This window comes from Bombina bombina, chromosome 6 (assembly GCF_027579735.1).
Source record: "Bombina bombina isolate aBomBom1 chromosome 6, aBomBom1.pri, whole genome shotgun sequence".
Taxonomy (NCBI): domain Eukaryota; kingdom Metazoa; phylum Chordata; class Amphibia; order Anura; family Bombinatoridae; genus Bombina; species Bombina bombina.
In genome coordinates, this window is record NC_069504.1 from 838,880,061 (window position 1) to 838,901,291 (window position 21,231).

The window sequence follows — 21,231 nt, forward strand, 5'->3', positions numbered from 1 at the left end:
TAAGAAATTCAAGTTACATATAAAATATATGTATATTTTTATATTATTAGTAACATACTTTTAAACACCAATAAACAGATGTGTATGTATGACTGGTAAAACAGCATGTGCACTTGGAATTTCATAAAACCTGAGCCGTCCTATCAATGTTAGTGCTTGCTTAGCTGTAGCCATAGCAACATCTACTATGCCCACAAAGTTGACTGCTCTGATTACACTAAGAGCCCTTAGTTTCACAGCTTCTAGGCATGCTCCAGCAGATGATCACTGTGCACTTTAGCCTTCTACCAAAACAACATTAGATATAGAAACAGCCATAGAAGGAAATGTGTGGAGGGAGTTAGAAACTTAAATTAAAGGGTTAATGGCAAGGCACTGTAGTATAAATTTGTAGGTAAAGTAATTAAAGTACATATTATATTTTCTCTCTATCCCAACTTGTTTTATGTCCCTTTAATCTTAGTTGCAGGTACTTACTGTAACTAAGGCAAGCTGGTTAGCTACAAATTACAGTTGTGTGGTATTTACTTTATACAATTTTAAATCCATAACTTGAGGTATTGTGACACATGATGGTATGCCAAGCTGTATTATTGAGCTTTTATTAGTGACACCTCTCGTAACATGCACCACACCAATAAGAGTCAGCAGACCAATCACAAATGATGTCCCCAGCACCCCTGCAATAAAATGATGCCCCCAGCACCCCTGCAACAAAATAATGCCCCCAGCCCCGCTGAAATAAAATGATGCCCCAGCTCCCCTGCAATAAAATGATGTCCAGCCCGCTGCAAAAAAGGATGCTACCAGCACCCCTGTAATAAAATGATGCCCCCAGCACCCCTGCAATAAAATTATGCTCCCAACAATAAAATGATGCCCCCAGCAATAAATGATTCCCCAGCCCCCTTGCAATAAAATGATGCATCCAGCTCCCTGTAATAAATTATGCCTTCCAGCAATTATTCCCCTAGCCCCCTGCAATAAAATGAGGCCCCCAACAATAAATAATGCCCCCAGCCACCTGAGCCCCGCTGCAATAATGATGCCCCCTGTCCCCCTGCAATAAAATTATGCTACCCCCAGCCATAAATGATGCACCCAGCCCCCTGCAATAAATGATGACCCCCAGCAATAAATGATGCCCCCCAGCAATAAATGATGCCCCCCAGCCCCCCTGCAATAAAATGATGCCCCCAGCACTCCTGCAATAAAATGATGCCTCCAGCCCCCCTGCAATAAATGATGCCCTAGCCCCCTGCAATAAAATTACGCCCCCAGCCCTTTTGCAATAAAATTATGCCCTGAGCCCCCCTGCAATAAATGATGCCCCCAGCCCCACTGCAATAAATGATACCCCCAGCAATAAAATGAAGCCCTCAGGCCATCCCCCCTAAAATAAAATGATGCCCCCAACCATAAATGAAGCCCTAGCCCCCCTGCAATAAAATTTTGCCCCCAGCCCACCCTGCAATAAAATGATGCTCCCAGCAATAAAATAATGCCCCCAGCCCACCCTGCAATAAAATTATGCACTGAGCCCCCCAGCAATAAATTATGCCACTAGTCCCACTGCAAAAAATGATGCTCACAGCAATAAAATGAAGCCCCCAGGTCAGCACCTCTGCAATAAAATGATGCCCCCAGAGAACAGGGGTGGAGGTGGCGCCTTACGGCTATCTGTCCCAAGTGAAAAAAACTATTTAAGTGTATAATGATAATGTGCGTTAATGATGAATACAAGTTAAAATAACAACTGTTGGGGGTTAAGGACGCAAAAAAGCAAATAGTAGCTATATGCTCAAAGTGACGTTGAGCTCATGGTAACAATGAAACATTCTATTAGTGTGCGTAAATGATGAATACAAATATATCAACAACAGTAGGGTGTAAGGGGCATAACAAAGCAAATATTCTTAAAGTGACGCGCTCATAGTAACATTAATACATTCATAAGAACAATCAAAAGAATAATACGGTTGGAAAAAAAATTATAATAATTAAAGAGGCGTAAGTAGAAGCCTACAGAATAAATATATAGGAAATATATAATGAATAAACACCGGTGTTAAATTACTTTAAAAACTTAACTAATAGATACAATAACTAATATTCGTTGGTTGAGTAAAGATTCAAAATAGGATCAGATAATGGGGTCGGAAAGTAAAAATAAAAAATTAAAAATCAAAAATATAAAAATAAAAATGAAAAATTTAGGGCAAAAATAAGCAAAAATATAAAAAAGATATTTAAAATACTAAAAAGTTGGAGTATCGGCCAAAAATTGTAGCAGCTGTTATAGTTTCATTTCAGAATAGGTCGATAGTTACACCTTGTGTATACAATGTTTTATAAAATGTTGCAAAAACAGAATTTATGCTTACCTGATAAATTACTTTCTCCAACGGTGTGTCCGGTCCACGGCGTCATCCATTACTTGTGGGATATTCTCCTCCCCTACAGGGAAAGGCAAGGAGAGCACACAGCAGAGCTGTCCATATAGCTCCCCCTCTAGCTCCGCCCCCCAGTCATTCGACCGACGGTTAGCAGAAAAAGGAGAAACTATAGGGTGCCGTGGTGACTGTAGTGTATAAAGACAAAAAAAAATTCAACCTGATTAGGAAAACCAGGGCGGGCCGTGGACCGGACACACCGTTGGAGAAAGTAATTTATCAGGTAAGCATAAATTCTGTTTTCTCCAACATTGGTGTGTCCGGTCCACGGCGTCATCCATTACTTGCGGGAACCAATACCAAAGCTTTAGGACACGGATGAAGGGAGGGAGCAAATCAGGTTACCTAAATGGAAGGCACCATGGCTTGCAAAACCTTTCTCCCAAAAATAGCCTCCGAAGAAGCATAAGTATCAAATTTGTAGAATTTGGCAAAAGTGTGCAGAGAATACCAAGTCGCTGCCTTACATATCTGATCAACATAAGCCTCGTTCTTGTAGGCCCATGTGGAAGCCACAGCCCTAGTAGAGTGAGCTGTGATTCGGTCAGGAGGCTGTCGTCCGGCAGTCTCATAGGCCAATCGGATAATGCTTTTTAGCCAGAAAGAGAGAGAGGTAGCAGTAGCTTTTTGATCTCTCCTCTTACCAGAGTAAACGACAAACAAAGATGAGGTTTGTCAAAAATCTTTTGTTGCTTCTAAATAGAACTTTAAAGCACGAACAACATCTAAATAGTGTAATAAACGTTCCTTCTTTGAAACTGGTTTCGGACACAGAGAAGGAACAACTATTTCCTGGTTAATATTCTTGTTGGAAACAACTTTTGGAAGAAAACCAGGCTTAGTACGCAAAACAACCTTATCTGAATGGAAAACCAGATAGGGTGGATTACACTGCAAATCAGATAATTCAGAAACTCTTCTAGCAGAAGAAATAGCACCCAAAAACAGTACTTTCCAAGATAATAACTTAATATTTATGGAATGTAAAGGTTCAAACGGAACCCCTTGAAGAACTGAAAGAACTAAATTTAGACTCCAAGGAGGAGTCATGGTTCTGTAAACAGGCTTGATTCTAACCAAAGCCTGAACAAAAGCTTGTACATCTGGCACAGCTGCCAGTCGTTTGTGTAACAAGACAGATAAAGCAGAAATCTGTCCCTTTAGAGAACTAGCGGACAACCCTTTATCCAAACCTTCTTGGAGAAAGGAGAGAATCCTTGGAATTTTTATTTTACTCCAGGAGAATCCCTTGGATTCACACCAACAGATATATTTACGCCATATTTTATGGTAAATCTTTCTAGTCACAGGTTTTCTGGCTTGGACCAGAGTATCTATCACAGAATTCGAAAACCCACGTTTGGATAAAATCAAGCGTTCAATTTCCAAGCAGTCAGCTGCAGAGAAACTAGATTTGGATGTTTGAATGGACCTTGTACTAGAAGATCCTGTCTCAAAGGTAGCTTCCATGGTGGAGCCGATGACATATTCACCAGGTCTGCATACCAAGTCCTGCGTGGCCACGCAGGAGCTATCAGAATCACCGAGGCCTTTTCCTGTTTGATCCTGGCTATGAGCCTGGGAAGGAGAGGAAACGGTGGAAACACATACGCTAGGTTGAACGACCAAGGCGCCACTAATGCATCCACTAGAATCGCCTTGGGATCCCTGGATCTGGACCCGTAACAAGGAATCTTGAAGTTCTGACGGGACGCCATTAGATCCATGTCTGGAATGCCCCATAATTGGGTTAACTGAGCAAAGACCTCCGGGTGGAGTTTCCACTCCCCCGGATGGAAAGTCTGACGACTCAAATAGTCCGCCTCCCAGTTGTCTACTCCTGGGATGTGAATAGCAGATAGATGGCAGGAGTGATTCTCTGCCCATTGGATGATCTTGGTTACTTCCTTCATCGCTAGGGAACTCTTTGTTCCCCCCTGATGATTGATGTACGCAACAGTCGTTATGTTGTCCGACTGAAATCTTATGAACCTGGCTTTCGCTAGCTGAGGTCAAGCCAGGAGCTCATTGAATATTGCTCTTAGTTCCAAAATGTTTATCGGGAGAAGCGACTCTTCCCGAGACCATAGGCCCTGAGCTTTCAGGGAGTCCCAGACCGCGCCCCACCCCAAGAGGCTGGCGTCGGTCGTGACAATGACCCACTCCGGTCTGCGGAAACTCATTCCCTGAGACAGGTGATCCTGGGTCAACCACCAGAGAAGTGAGTCCCTGGTTACCTGGTCTACTTGAATTTGGGGAGACAAGTCTGTATAGTCCCCATTCCACTGATTGAGCATGCACAGCTGTAATGGTCTTAGATGAATTCGAGCAAAAGGAACCACGTCCATTGCTGCAACCATTAGTCCTATTACTTCCATGCACCGAGCTATGGAGGGTTGAGGAATAGAATGAAGAACTCGACAAGCGTTTAGAAGCTTTAACTTTCTGACTTCTGTCAGGAAGATCTTCATTTCCATAGAATCTATTATTGTTCCCAGAAACGGAACCCTTGTGGACGGTGACAGTGAACTCTTTTCTATGTTCACCTTCCACCCGTGAGATCTGAGAAAAGCCAAAACAATGTCTGTGTGGGCCCTCGCTTTGGAAAGAGACGACGCTTGGATTAGGATGTCGTCTAGATAAGGTGCTACAGCGATGCCCCTCGGCCTTAGGACCGCTAGAAGGGACCCTAGCACCTTTGAGAAAATTCTGGGAGCGGTGGCTAAACCGAATGGAAGAGCCACGTGAAGGATGGAACTCTGAGGAAATTGTTTAATATCTTTAAATCCAGGATTGGCCTGAAAGTTCCCTCTTTTTTGGGAACCACAAACAGGTTTGAGTAAAAACCTAGACCTTGTTCCCCGGAGGGGACTGGGTTTATCACTCCCATCTTTGATAGGTCTCTTACACAATGTAAGAATGCTTGTTTCTTTATCTGGTCTGAAGATAAGTGAGACAGGTGGAATCTTCCCTTTGGAGGAAGTCCCTTGAACTCTAGCAGGTATCCCTTGGAGACTATTTCTAGTACCCAGGGATCCGGAACATCTCTTGCCCAAGCCTGAGCGAAGAGAGATAGTCTGCCCCCTACCAGATCCGGTCCCGGATCGGGGGCTACCCCTTCATGCTGTCTTGGTAGCAGCAGCAGGTTTCTTGGTCTGTTTACCCTTGTTCCAGCCTTGCATGGGCTTCCAAGCGGGTTTGGGCTGGGCCGCGTTACCTTCTTGTCTAGCAGCAGTGGAGTTATTAGCCGGTCCGTTCCTGAAATTGTGAAAGGAACGAAAATTAGACTTGTTCTTAGCCTTAAAAGGCCTATCCTGTGGGAGGGCATGGCCCTCACCCCCAGTGATGTCTGAAATAATTTCCTTCAATTCCGGCCCAAAAAGGGTCTTACCCTTGAAAGGAATATTAAGTAACTTAGTCTTGGACGACACATCTGCCGACCAGGATTTTAGCCAAAGCGCCCTCCGCGCTACTATAGCAAAACCTGAGTTTTTCGCCGCCAATTTCGTTATTTGAAAAGCGGCATCCAATATAAAGGAATTAGCTAACTTTAATGCGTGAATTCTGTCTATGACTTCTTCATAGGAAGTCTCTTTCTGGAGCGACCTTTCTAGTTCCTCGAACCAAAAGGACGCCGCTGAAGTGACAGTAATAACACACGTAGCTGGTTGAAGGATGAACCCTTGTTGAACAAAAATCTTTTTAAGCAATCCTTCCAATTTTTATCCATAGGATCTTTGAAAGCGCAGCTGTCCTCTATAGGAATAGTTGTGCGCTTCGCTAGTGTTGAAACAGCTCCCTCAACCTTCGGGACCGTCTGCCATGCGTCCCTTCTAGGGTCTACTATGGGAAACATTTTCTTAAATATAGGAGGTGGGGCAAAGGGTACACCTGGCTTCTCCCACTCCTTATCCACTATGCTCGCTACCCTCTTGGGTATTGGAAAAGCGTCTTTGTGCACTGGGACCTCTAAAAATTTGTCCAATTTGCACAACTTCTCTGGTACTACTACAGAATCACAGTCATCCAGAGTAGCTAATACCTCCTTAAGCAAAGCGCGGAGATGTTCTAGCTTAAATTTAAATGCTACTATATCAGGTTCTGCCTGTTGAGAAATTTTTCCTGAGTCTGAAATTTCACCCTCAGACAGCCCTTCCCTCACAGCCAATTCCGACTGATGTGAGGGTAAAATAGATAAGGCATCGTCAGCGTCTGATTGTTCATCCTTTTTTTATCTGTATTTAAAACTGAACAATCACGCTTTCTCTGAAATGCTGGCAGTTTGGATAAAAGATTTGCTATAGAATTATCCACTACTGCTGTTAATTGTTGCATAGAAATAAGCACTGGCGCGCTAGGTGTCGCCTGCGCGGGCAAAGCTGGTGTAGACACAGAAGGAGAGGATGTAGAATTATCCTCACTACCTTCATTAGATAAATTATCTTGGGCAACATTATGAAATGTAACAGAGCTGTCCTTATTTTGTTTGGACGCTATGGCACAATTATCACAAACACTCAAAGGGGGAACACATTTGTCTCTACACACACAGAACATAGGTTATCTGATGGCATAGACATGTTAAACAGATTTAGGCAGGCAAACAATGCAATAAAAACGATTTTAAACAAAAACGTTACTGTCTCTTTAAATAATAAAATTACACACTTTATTTCTGAATGTTCAAAAAACTATGAAGGCAATATCCGATTTTTATGAAATTTGGACCCCAGTGTCTTAATGCTTAGAAAGTATTGCACAGCAAATATGGAGACTCTAGCTCTTAAAACAAGCAAACCAGAGCTAATTGTTGGATTTAACCGTTTTTATACACTACAATCCCTGCTACAGTATTGCTGCAGCATTTTACCTTCCTTAGGGGTCAATCATCCACAGAAATAAGCCTTCTGGAGTCACTTTCTGAGTCACAGGACCCTCTCACATGAAAACTGCATGCACTGCCTTGAAATCAACTGCACAGCTGAAGCGCCAAAATGAGGCTTCCTCCCTCAGCACACTAGAGTGAAGGGGCCTTCCTGACTAGATTTAGGTGTCTAAAACATGCCAGATCAATAAAAAACGTTCCCAAGTGTATATGAGCTTATAAAACAGTTCAAATGCCATGATATTGTAATAAAAAACAATCGATTTTGCCCCTAACAGTGTCTACCAGCATAAAAATCAAAAAGGGGAAGCCTGTTATCTTTTTTGCTGAGGTGAAAGAAAAATGGCTTACCATTTTCCCTGAGGGGAAAAATGACTGTCATCTAGCATTAGCCTGTGTTGTTAGAAGGAGACTAGTCATACCTGAAGCAGATGAGTCTGCAAACTGTTACCCCCAACTGAAGTTCTCTGGTTTCAACAGTCCTGCGTGGTAACAGCAATGGATTATAGTTACTTGTGCTAAAATCATATTCCTCTTAACAGAAATCTTCATCACTTTTCTGTTGTAGAGTAAATAGTACAAGCCAGCACTATTTTAAAATAACAAACTCTTGATAGAAGATATAAAAAAACTACAACTAACACCACAAACTCCTCACCATCCCCGAGGAGATGCTACTTGTTCAGAGCGGCAAGGAGAATGACTGGGGGGTGGAGCTAGAGGGGGAGCTATATGGACAGCTCTGCTGTGTGCTCTCCTTGCCTTTCCCTGTAGGGGAGGAGAATATCCCACAAGTAATGGATGACGCCGTGGACCGGACACACCAATGTTGGAGAAAACAGTCCAATCTTACAGTTCATAGGATAGGAAAGTCTATTCGAAAATGTAATGGATATATAGTAAAGAATCCTCCTTGGTTACAGTGTACACCACGGTATCTAAGGCAATCACTTACCCGGTTCGTATGTTCGTGTACGGGAGAGCTCACTTAATACAGTCACCCTGTTCTTGGAACGGTCTGATTTTTAGGGAGCCAATCCCTGCTGCTCCTCCTTGGGTCGCGTAAATTCAAATTACCTTGTTTGAGAAAAAGGAAAGCCCGATGGCTTCAGTACTCCTACCGCTCACTCGGAAAGAAGAGTCCACCTCTGCCTGCTCCTGCAGTGCTTCCGGCTTCCGACGGCGGTGGTTCTGAGAGTCCTTCAGTTCACACTTACTGGTCAGTAAATGCGTGAGTGTCAAGTGCTGGAACTAGTTACCTTTCTACGTGTTTCGGCTGAGGGGTCAAGACTTTGTCAAATGATGCCACCAGCCCCACTGCAATAAATGATGCCCACAGCAATAAAATGAAGCCCCCAGGTCAGCTTGAAGTTGGGCCCCCCTGTTGGACCAATGCAAGCATCACCACCGGTAGTTCCGCCCCTGGCCTCTGCTGCTACTACTCATGGCTGTGCCTGCTTTGATGTTGAAGCTTCTTCTGCTTCTCACACGCCACACAGTCATGTGACTCCTCACCACCAGTCACCATCCTCTCCAAGTCCTGAGTTCCCAGGCTGCCGGTTTAAAAAAAATGACGCCAAAAATATATATTTTTTAAAATTGCCACAAGCGCGGGGCCCTAGGCGGCCACCATGTTCGTCTTGCCTTAAGGCCGGCCCTGGAGGCAAGTTAGAAAAGATTCGGCCATACACGGCCTTTTTCAATGCTAAAATCAAATAAAAGTTTTTAACTTTTTCTGCTTATTTTCTTATTCACTCTACTTTTTTCAATACTATATAACCTTACCCAGTGGGAGGGTGGTATGTGAGCAGGGTGATTAAATGTGATATTACCTTCTGTTAATGATTTTAATTTATTTATAAAGGCTATGTTTTATTAGTAGGGAATAGTGTTGTAAGCCCCCATACTTTCTCTTGTTTGAATAATTTAATTATTTTGGAGGATTAGCACCTTATCTTATAGAAATATTTTTAGTTGATTCGTTTTTTGCACTCTTTTGGATTGTAGTGCCGGTGAACTCTTAGCTGTTAATTAAACATAACAGAGAGGTGCAGAGCGCATAAAGTTGTACGCATGCATAGTCAAGCTCTCAAGTCTAAATAGAAAGTAACATCTGACTAAACAGGCACTGATTTAGTTCATTTGAAACACATTTGAGAAACTTAAATATGTTACTTATTACAGTAGGTTATATTTATTTCTCATATGAATTAATGGAACAATTATTATTTATTATATCCCTTTAACCTTTTTACAAGCAAAAATATTTTAACACGTTTATCTGCTGTTTTTCCGTATACCTGATAGAAAAAAACAGAATTTATGTTTACCTGATAAATTACTTTCTCCAACGGTGTGTCCGGTCCACGGCGTCATCCTTACTTGTGGGACATTCTCCCCCCCAACAGGAAATGGCAAAGAGCCCAGCAAAGCTGGTCACATGATCCCTCCTAGGCTCCGCCTACCCCAGTCATTCGACCGACGTTAAGGAGGAATATTTGCATAGGAGAAACCATATGATACCGTGGTGACTGTAGTTAAAGAAAATAAATTATCAGACCTGATTAAAAAACCAGGGCGGGCCGTGGACCGGACACACCGTTGGAGAAAGTAATTTATCAGGTAAACATAAATTCTGTTTTCTCCAACATAGGTGTGTCCGGTCCACGGCGTCATCCTTACTTGTGGGAACCAATACCAAAGCTTTAGGACACGGATGAAGGGAGGGAGCAAATCAGGTCACCTAAATGGAAGGCATCACGGCTTGCAAAACCTTTCTCCCAAAAATAGCCTCAGAAGAAGCAAAAGTATCAAACTTGTAAAATTTGGTAAAAGTGTGCAGTGAAGACCAAGTCGCTGCCCTACATATCTGATCAACAGAAGCCTCGTTCTTGAAGGCCCATGTGGAAGCCAAAGCCCTAGTGGAATGAGCTGTGATTCTTTCAGGAGGCTGCCGTCCGGCAGTCACATAAGCCAATCTGATGATGCTTTTAATCCAAAAAGAGAGAGAGGTAGAAGTTGCTTTTTGACCTCTCCTTTTACCAGAATAAACAACAAACAAGGAAGATGTTTGTCTAAAATCCTTTGTAGCATCTAAATAGAATTTTAGAGCGCGAACAACATCCAAATTGTGCAACAAACGTTCCTTCTTCGAAACTGGTTTCGGACACAAAGAAGGTACGACTATCTCCTGGTTAATGTTTTTGTTAGAAACAACTTTTGGAAGAAAACCAGGTTTAGTACGTAAAACCACCTTATCTGCATGGAACACCAGATAAGGAGGAGAACACTGCAGAGCAGATAATTCTGAAACTCTTCTAGCAGAAGAAATTGCAACCAAAAACAAAACTTTCCAAGATAATAACTTAATATCAACGGAATGTAAGGGTTCAAACGGAACCCCCTGAAGAACTGAAAGAACTAAGTTGAGACTCCAAGGAGGAGTCAAAGGTTTGTAAACAGGCTTGATTCTAACCAGAGCCTGAACAAAGGCTTGAACATCTGGCACAGCTGCCAGCTTTTTGTGAAGTAACACAGACAAGGCAGAAATCTGTCCCTTCAAGGAACTTGCAGATAATCCTTTCTCCAATCCTTCTTGAAGAAAGGATAGAATCTTAGGAATCTTTACCTTGTCCCAAGGGAATCCTTTAGATTCACACCAACAGATATATTTTTTCCATATTTTGTGGTAAATTTTTCTAGTTACAGGCTTTCTGGCCTGAACAAGAGTATCAATAACAGAATCTGAGAACCCTCGTTTTGATAAGATCAAGCGTTCAATCTCCAAGCAGTCAGCTGGAGTGAGATCAGATTCGGATGTTCGAACGGACCTTGAACAAGAAGGTCTCGTCTCAAAGGTAGCTTCCATGGTGGAGCCGATGACATATTCACCAGATCTGCATACCAAGTCCTGCGTGGCCACGCAGGAGCTATCAAGATCACCGACGCCCTCTCTTGATTGATCCTGGCTACCAGCCTGGGGATGAGAGGAAACGGCGGGAATACATAAGCTAGTTTGAAGGTCCAAGGTGCTACTAGTGCATCTACTAGAGTCGCCTTGGGATCCCTGGATCTGGACCCGTAGCAAGGAACCTTGAAGTTCTGACGAGAGGCCATCAGATCCATGTCTGGAATGCCCCACAGTTGAGTAATTTGGGCAAAGATTTCCGGATGGAGTTCCCACTCCCCCGGATGTAATGTCTGACGACTCAGAAAATCCGCTTCCCAATTTTCCACTCCTGGGATGTGGATTGCAGATAGGTGGCAGGAGTGAGTCTCCGCCCATTGAATGATTTTGGTCACTTCTTCCATCGCCAGGGAACTCCTTGTTCCCCCCTGATGGTTGATGTACGCAACAGTCGTCATGTTGTCTGATTGAAACCGTATGAACTTGGCCTTTGCTAGCTGAGGCCAAGCCTTGAGAGCATTGAATATCGCTCTCAGTTCCAGAATATTTATCGGTAGAAGAGATTCTTCCCGAGACCAAAGACCCTGAGCTTTCAGGGGTCCCCAGACCGCGCCCCAGCCCATCAGACTGGCGTCGGTCGTGACAATGACCCACTCTGGTCTGCGGAAGGTCATCCCTTGTGACAGGTTGTCCAGGGACAGCCACCAACGGAGTGAGTCTCTGGTCCTCTGATTTACTTGTATCTTCGGAGACAAGTCTGTATAGTCCCCATTCCACTGACTGAGCATGCACAGTTGTAATGGTCTTAGATGAATGCGCGCAAAAGGAACTATGTCCATTGCCGCTACCATCAAACCTATTACTTCCATGCACTGCGCTATGGAAGGAAGAGGAACGGAATGAAGTGTTTGACAAGAGTTTAGAAGTTTTGTTTTTCTGGCCTCTGTCAGAAAAATCCTCATTTCTAAGGAGTCTATTATTGTTCCCAAGAAGGGAACCCTTGTCGACGGAGATAGAGAACTCTTTTCCACGTTCACTTTCCATCCGTGAGATCTGAGAAAGGCCAGGACTATGTCCGTGTGAGCCTTTGCTTGAGGAAGGGACGACGCTTGAATCAGAATGTCGTCCAAGTAAGGAACTACTGCAATGCCCCTTGGTCTTAGTACCGCTAGAAGGGACCCTAGTACCTTTGTGAAAATCCTTGGAGCAGTGGCTAATCCGAAAGGAAGCGCCACGAACTGGTAATGCTTGTCCAGGAATGCGAACCTTAGGAACCGATGATGTTCCTTGTGGATAGGAATATGTAGATACGCATCCTTTAAATCCACCGTGGTCATGAACTGACCTTCCTGGATGGAAGGAAGAATTGTTCGAATGGTTTCCATTTTGAACGAAGGAACCTTGAGAAACTTGTTTAAGATCTTGAGATCTAAGATTGGTCTGAACGTTCCCTCTTTTTTGGGAACTATGAACAGATTGGAGTAGAACCCCATCCCTTGTTCTCCTAATGGAACAGGATGAATCACTCCCATTTTTAACAGGTCTTCTACACAATGTAAGAATGCCTGTCTCTTTATATGGTCTGAAGACAATTGAGACCTGTGGAACCTCCCCCTTGGGGGAAGCCCCTTGAATTCCAGAAGATAACCTTGGGAGACTATTTCTAGTGCCCAAGGATCCAGAACATCTCTTGCCCAAGCCTGAGCAAAGAGAGAGAGTCTGCCCCCCACCAGATCCGGTCCCGGATCGGGGGCCAACATTTCATGCTGTCTTGGTAGCAGTGGCAGGTTTCTTGGCCTGCTTTCCCTTGTTCCAGCCTTGCATTGGTCTCCAGGCTGGCTTGGCTTGAGAAGTATTACCCTCTTGCTTAGAGGACGTAGCACTTGGGGCTGGTCCGTTTCTACGAAAGGGACGAAAATTAGGTTTATTTTTGGCCTTGAAAGACCTATCCTGAGGAAGGGCGTGGCCCTTACCCCCAGTGATATCAGAGATAATCTCTTTCAAGTCAGGGCCAAACAGCGTTTTCCCCTTGAAAGGAATGTTAAGTAGTTTGTTCTTGGAAGACGCATCCGCTGACCAAGATTTCAACCAAAGCGCTCTGCGCGCCACAATAGCAAACCCAGAATTTTTCGCCGCTAACCTAGCCAATTGCAAAGTGGCGTCTAGGGTGAAAGAATTGGCCAATTTGAGAGCACGGATTCTGTCCATAATCTCCTCATAAGGAGGAGAATCACTATCGATCGCCTATACTAGCTCATCGAACCAGAAACACGCGGCTGTAGTGACAGGGACAATGCATGAAATTGGTTGTAGAAGGTAACCTTGCTGAACAAACATCTTTTTAAGCAAACCTTCTAATTTTTTATCCATAGGATCTTTGAAAGCACAACTATCTTCTATGGGTATAGTGGTGCGTTTGTTTAAAGTAGAAACCGCTCCCTCGACCTTGGGGACTGTCTGCCATAAGTCCTTTCTGGGGTCGACCATAGGAAACAATTTTTTAAATATGGGGGGAGGGACGAAAGGTATACCGGGCCTTTCCCATTCTTTATTTACAATGTCCGCCACCCGCTTGGGTATAGGAAAAGCTTCTGGGAGCCCCGGGACCTCTAGGAACTTGTCCATTTTACATAGTTTCTCTGGGATGATCAAATTCTCACAATCATCCAGAGTGGATAATACCTCCTTAAGCAGAGCGCGGAGATGTTCCAACTTAAATTTAAATGTAATCACATCGGGTTCAGCTTGTTGAGAAATTTTCCCTGAATCTGAAATTTCTCCCTCAGACAAAACCTCCCTGGCCCCCTCAGACTGGTGTAGGGGCATTTCAGAACCATTATCATCAGCGTCCCCATGCTCTTCAGTATCTAAAACAGAGCAGTCGCGCTTGCGCTGATAAGTGGGCATTTTGGCTAAAATGTTTTTGATAGAATTATCCATTACAGCCGTTAATTGTTGCATAGTAAGGAGTATTGGCGCGCTAGATGTACTAGGGGCCTCCTGAGTGGGCAAGACTGGTGTAGACGAAGGAGGGAATGATGCAGTACCATGCTTACTCCCCTCACTTGAGGAATCATCTTGGGCATCATTTACAGTGTCACATAAATCACATCTATTTAAATGAGAAGGAACCTTGGCTTCCCCACATTCAGAACACAGTCTACCTGGTAGTTCAGACATGTTAAACAGGCATAAACTTGATAACAAAGTACAAAAAACGTTTTAAAATAAAACCGTTACTGTCACTTTAAATTTTAAACTGAACACACTTTATTACTGCAATTGCGAAAAAGTATGAAGGAATTGTTCAAAATTCACCAAAATTTCACCACAGTGTCTTAAAGCCTTAAAAGTATTGCACACCAAATTTGGAAGCTTTAACCCTTAAAATAACGGAACCGGAGCCGTTTTTATCTTTAACCCCTTTACAGTCCCTGGTATCTGCTTTGCTGAGACCCAACCAAGCCCAAATGGGAATACGATACCAAATGACGCCTTCAGAAAGTCTTTTCTATGTATCAGAGCTCCTCACACATGCGACTGCATGTCATGCTTCTCAAAAACAAGTGCGCAATACCGGCGCGAAAATGAGGCTCTGCTTATGATTAGGGAAAGCCCCTAGAGAATAAGGTGTCTAAAACAGTGCCTGCCGATATTATTTTACAAAAATACCCAGATTAAATGATTCCTCAAGGCTAAATATGTGTATATATGAATCGATTTAGCCCAGAAAATGTCTACAGTCTTAATAAGCCCTTGTGAAGCCCTTATTTACTGTCTGAATAAAAATGGCTTACCGGATCCCATAGGGAAAATGACAGCTTCCAGCATTACATCGTCTTGTTAGAATGTGTCATACCTCAAGCAGCAAAAGACTGCTCACTGTTCCCCCAACTGAAGTTAATTCCTCTCAACAGTCCTGTGTGGAACAGCCATGGATTTTAGTAACGGTTGCTAAAATCATTTTCCTCTTACAAACAGAAATCTTCATCTCTTTTCTGTTTCAGAGTAAATAGTACATACCAGCACTATTTTAAAATAACAAACTCTTGATTGAATAAAAAAACTACAGTTAAACACTAAAAAACTCTAAGCCATCTCCGTGGAGATGTTGCCTGTACAACGGCAAAGAGAATGACTGGGGTAGGCGGAGCCTAGGAGGGATCATGTGACCAGCTTTGCTGGGCTCTTTGCCATTTCCTGTTGGGGGGGAGAATGTCCCACAAGTAAGGATGACGCCGTGGACCGGACACACCTATGTTGGAGAAATATATATTTATAAAAATATTGACAATAGAATTCTATTATGTCCCATTAACAAAATCGCAACAAAGTGACAGTTGTTTAACATTATAATCAACCTCAGTGTTACTGAAAGTTTCAACAAAGTGTATCAGAAGAAAGTGGTACAATTGATTATCTTATTATAACAATAGTTTTCCCACCTCTGCTACTGCGTTTAACTTGGGGCGGAGCTCAACATTCTCTCTCTAGTCTGGCGTAATCTCTAAACCAGTGGGGAGCAGTGACACCTCACACTATACTATGGAGAATGCACGCACCCGCTGACTTTGGCAAAACAGAACAATTTTAAGAGTCGATAATGACACTTGTCATTTTGTGCTGGAATAAGGCAAAGGGTGGGATGTAGGTGGAAGAAAGGCACTGAGGTCAAACTCCTGTGTTAAACGCAAGTTACTGATCAAGACAGCACACAAAATGCAAACTGAAACGGGAGTGGAGCACTCTTTTGGTTGAGCAGAATCAGCAAACTGAATGCAAACTGAAAAGGGAGTGAAGCGCTCTTTTGGTTGAGCAGAATCAGCTCTTGAGAGCTGTATGTGAACCCCGTATCTGATGTAAATTCCCCAAATTAAAACTACAAATAAGTACTTTATTTTTTCTCTTTAAAGAAAATTTTAACAACTATTATGGGGGGGTCACTGTCTTGTAAATTTTACAAGAGGAGAGGCCCAGCGCCTAAGACTTTGAAAACCCTTTCTCGAGCTATTTCCACCTGCAGTTCTCACTATTTTATCTTAGTGACAAAATTGTTTGAAAATATGCCAAACACATTACCCTCATAGAAAAAACACATGTATACGAAAATAGAGGCGATTGTAAGATGCTAAAGAAGAGTAATTTGCTTTGTATTGGCTGAAGTATTTAGAATTTTAAGTGCTTCCTCTGCTCCCTGGTAATTTTTTCAACTCTCCGGGATCATACTTTTTTGTGTGTGTATTCAATGAGGGCAGTCCCTGTGAGTGTCAACATGGTTTTTGTCATCTGATCTAGCGAATGTTAGATAATCTAGCGCTAAGCCTTCTAGCACGTTTCATAAAGATGCAACGTGAATGAATGAGACAATATGTGCGTATGAGCCAAGTCAACACAGGTTTTACAGTCTGTTTAAAGAGAGATGCATGTCCCTTTAAAGTTAGGGGACAAATTCTCACTCTATAAACAAATGCAGAGGAATACAAGGGTTTATACACACACACAGGCAAACATAAGCTTTGCTATTCCATGATGTTTTGTATTCAAAACCCTTACGTCTTTACATGAAAAACTCGATTCAAACTACAGCTGTGCTACAATTGCTAATTTTGAAGAATAGCAGGTGATTAGACATCACTGGGAAAAAAAACAAAAAAACATGAAATAAATGATGTAATGTTACAAAAACCTTGTACATAAGTATTTTAACTACAATTAATTATTATAGCAAATTAAAAAACAAATAGTGACTACTAAAAAGGTTAGGTTTATAATAGCCTACCCTGTACATTACATAGTAACATAGTAGATGAGGTTGAAAAAACATAATTTATGTAAGAACTTACCTGATAAATTCATTTCTATCATATTGGCAAGAGTCCATGAGCTAGTGACGTATGGGATATACAATCCTACCAGGAGGGGCAAAGTTTCCCAAACCTCAAAATGCCTAAAATACACCCCTCACCACACCCACAATTCAGTTTAATGAATAGCCAAGTAGTGGGGTGATAGAAAAAGGAGTAAAAAGCATCAACAAAGGAATTTGGAATAATTGTGCTTTATACAAAAAAATCATAACCACCATAAAAAGGGTGAGCCTCATGGACTCTTGCCAATATGAAATAAATTAATTTATCAGGTAAGTTCTTACATTTATTATGTTTTCTTTCATGTAATTGGCAAGCGTCTATGAGCTAGTGATGTATGGGATAGAAATACCCAAGAAGTGGAACTCCACGCAAGAGTCACTAGAGAGGGAGGGATACAAAATAAAAACAGCCATTTTCTGCTGAAAAAAATTAATCCACAACCCAAATCATAAATTTAGTCTCATAATTGAAAAGAAAAAAACTTAATTTAGAAGCAGAAGAATCAAACTGAAACAGCTGCCTGAAGGACTTTTCTACCAAAAACTGCTTCAGAAGAAGCAAATACATCAAAATGATAGAATTTAGTAAATGTATGCAAAGAAGACCAAGTTGCAGCTTTACAAATCTGATCAACTGAAGCTTCATTCTTAAAAGCCCAGGAAGTAGAAACTGATCTAGTAGAATGAGCTGTAATTCTCTGAGGCGGGGCTTGACCCGACACCAAATAAGCTTGATGAATCAAAAGCTTTAACCACGAAGCCAAGGAAACGTCAGAAACCTTCTGACATTTCCTGGAACCAGAAAAGCTAACAAATAGACTGGAAGTCTTCCTGAAAACTTTAGTAGCTTCAACAAAATATTTCAGAGCTCTCACCACATCCAAAGAATGTAAAGATCTCTCCAAAGAATTCTTAGGATTAGGACACAAAGAAGGGACAACAATTTCTCTATTAATGTTGTTAGAATTCACAACCTTAGGTAAGAATTTAAATGAAGTCCGCAAAACTGCCTTATCCTGATGAAAAATCAGAAAAGGAGACTCACAAAAGAGAGAGCAGATAATTCAGAAACTCTTCTAGCAGAAGAGATGGCCAAAAGGAACAACACTTTCCAAGAAAGTAGTTTAATGTCCAAAGAATGCATAGGCTCAAATGGAGGAGCCTGTAAAGCCTTCAAAACCAAATTAAGACTCCAAGGAGGAGAGACTGATTTAATGACAGGCTTGATACGAACCAAAGCCTGTACAAAACAATGAATATCAGAAAGCTTAGCAATATTTCTGTGAAATAAAACAGAAAGAGCCGAGATTTGTCCTTTCAAGGAACTTCTAGACAAAGCTTTATCCAAACCATCCTGAAGAAACTGTAAAATTCTAGGAATTCTAAAAGAATGCCAAGAAAATGTATGAGAAGAACACCATGAAATGAAGTCTTCCAAACTCGATAATAAATCTTTACGAGCTTGTAACATAGTATTAATCACGGAGTCAGAAAAACCTCTATGACTAAGCACTAAGTGTTCAATTTCCATACCTTCAAATTTAATGATTTGAGAACCTGAAGGAAAAACGGACCTTGAGATAGAAGGTCTGGCCTTAATGGAAGTGGCCAAGGTTGGCAACTGGACATCCGGACAAGATCCGCATACCAAAACCTGTAAGGTCATGCTGAAGCCACCAGCAGCACAAACAATTGCTCCATGATGATTTTGGAGATCACTCTTGGCAGAAGAAGTAGAGGCGGGAAAATATAAGCAGGATGATAACACCAAGGAATTGTCAACGCATCCACTGCTTCCGCCTGAGGATCCCTGGACAGGTACCTGGGAAGTTCCTTGTTTAGATGAGATGCCATCAAATCTATTTCTGGAAGACCCCACATCTGAACAACTGGGTGGAGAGACCACTCCCCTGGATGTAAAGTCTGACGACTGAGGTAATCCGCTTCCCAATTATATATAGCTGGGATATGAACCGCAGAAATCAGACAGGAGCTTGATTCCACCCAAACAAGTATCCGAGATACTTCTTTCATAGCTTGAGGACTGTGAGTCCCACCCTGATGATTGAAATAAGCCACAGTTGTGATATTGTCTGTCTGAAAACAAATGAACGGTTCTCTCTTCAACAGAGGCTAAAACTGAAGAGCCCTGAGAATCGCACGGAGTTCTAAAAAATTTTTTGGTAATCTCCCCTCTTGAGATTTCCAAACAGCCCCCAACCTGAAAGACTTGAATCTGTTGTGATTACAGTCCAGGTTAGACGAACGAAAGAGGCCCCAGAAACATACGATGGTGATCTAACCACCAAGTCAGAGAGAGTCGAACATTGGGATTTAAGGATATTAATTGTGATATCCTTGTATAATCCATGCACCATTAGTTCAGCATACAAAGCTGGAGAGGTCTCATATGAAAACGAGCAAAGGAGATCGCGTCCGATGCTGCAGTCATGAGACCTAAAACTTCCATGCACATAGCCACTGAAGAGAATAATTGAGACTGAAGGTTCTGACAAGCTGAAACCAATTTTAATTGTCTCTTGTCTGTTAGGTACAGAGTCATGGACACTGAATCTATCTGGAAACCTAAAAAGGTTACCCTTGTCTGAGGAATCAAAAAACTTTTTGGTAAATTGATCCTCCAACCATGTCTTTGAAGAAACAACACTAGTTGATTTGTGTGAGATTCTGCAGAATGTAAAGACTGAGCAAGTACCAAGATATAGTCCAAATAAGGAAACACCGCAATACCCCGCTCTCTGATTACAGAGATTAGGGCACCGAGAACCTTTGAAAAGATTCTTGGAGCTGTTGCTAGACCAAAAGGAAGAGCAACAAATTGGTAATGCTTGTCTAGAAAAGAGAATCTCAAGAACTGATAGTGATCTGGATGAATCGGAATATGAAGATATGTCTCCTGTAAGTCTATTGTGGACATATAATGCCCTTGCTGAACAAAAGGCAGAATAGTCCTTATAGTCACCATTTTGAAAGTTGGTACCCCTTACATATCGATTCAAAAGCTTTAGATCCAAAACTGGTCTGAATGAATTTTCTTTCTTTGGGACAATGAATAGATTTGAATAAAACCCCAGACCCCGTTCCTGAAACGGAACTGGCATTATTACCCCTGATAACTCCAGGTCTGAAACACACTTCAGGAAAGCCTGAGCCTTTACTGGGTTTGCTGGAATGTGTGAGAGTAAAAAAATCTTCTCACAGGCGGTCTTACTCTGAATCCTATTCTGTACCCCTGAGAGACAATACTCTGAATCCATTGATCCAAACATCTTTGAAAAATCTTAATCTGCCCCCCACCAGCTGAGCTGGAATGAGGGTCGCACCTTCATGCGGACTTGGGGCTGGCTTTGATCTCTTAAATGGCTTGGACTTATTCCAATTTGAGGAAGGCTTACAATTGGAAACAGATTCCTTGGGGGAAGGATTAGATTTCTGTTCCTTATTTTGTCGAAAGGAAAGAAAACGGTTAGAATCTTTAGGAGGCAAAGTTTGTAAAAACTGAATTGTGGGTGTGGTGAGGGGTGTATTTATAGGCATTTATAGGTTTGGGAAACTGTGCCCCTCCTGGTAGGATTGTATATCCCATACGTCACTAGCTCATGGACTCTTGTCAATTACATGAAAGAAAAGACTGTTGAGTTCAACCCATACACCCCTCAGTTGGTAAGGCAAGTTAACTGTTCTTTAACATTTATTGTGTGTTTAGGGGGAACAGTAATTTACACCAGTAGGGGCAGTGTCACACATTTACACACCATGTACTCCTTACTGCCATGTACTCTCTTTTACCTTCTAGTAACACCCAAATAAACAGAAAGTATCCTCTTAATCAATAAATGCCACCCCTAAATGATCATAGAACTGTGGAATATGTTGCTTAATAAAAAAAATGATAATAATAGTAATAATAAGGCCGATGGATAAAATGGTCTTGCCTAAAAACAAAAAGTATCCGTAAGCACATTAGGTTGCTAATAGATAGATGATGTGTTTCTAAAAAGAAGGTTGGGAATCTAGGGGAACATTAAATAAAATATTTTGTTGCATAAGGTGCATCTTACAAGATATGTTACAGCCCCTAAGGAGATTACCAATA

At 42.1% G+C, this 21,231-nt stretch overlaps 1 protein-coding gene across 5 annotated transcripts in view; it reads right to left on the bottom strand.

Annotated features, from left to right (window-relative positions):
• Window positions 1–21,231, bottom strand: part of GMCL1 (germ cell-less 1, spermatogenesis associated) — a 509,303-nt gene that overhangs the window by 81,268 nt on the left and 406,804 nt on the right. The window lies entirely within an intron of this gene.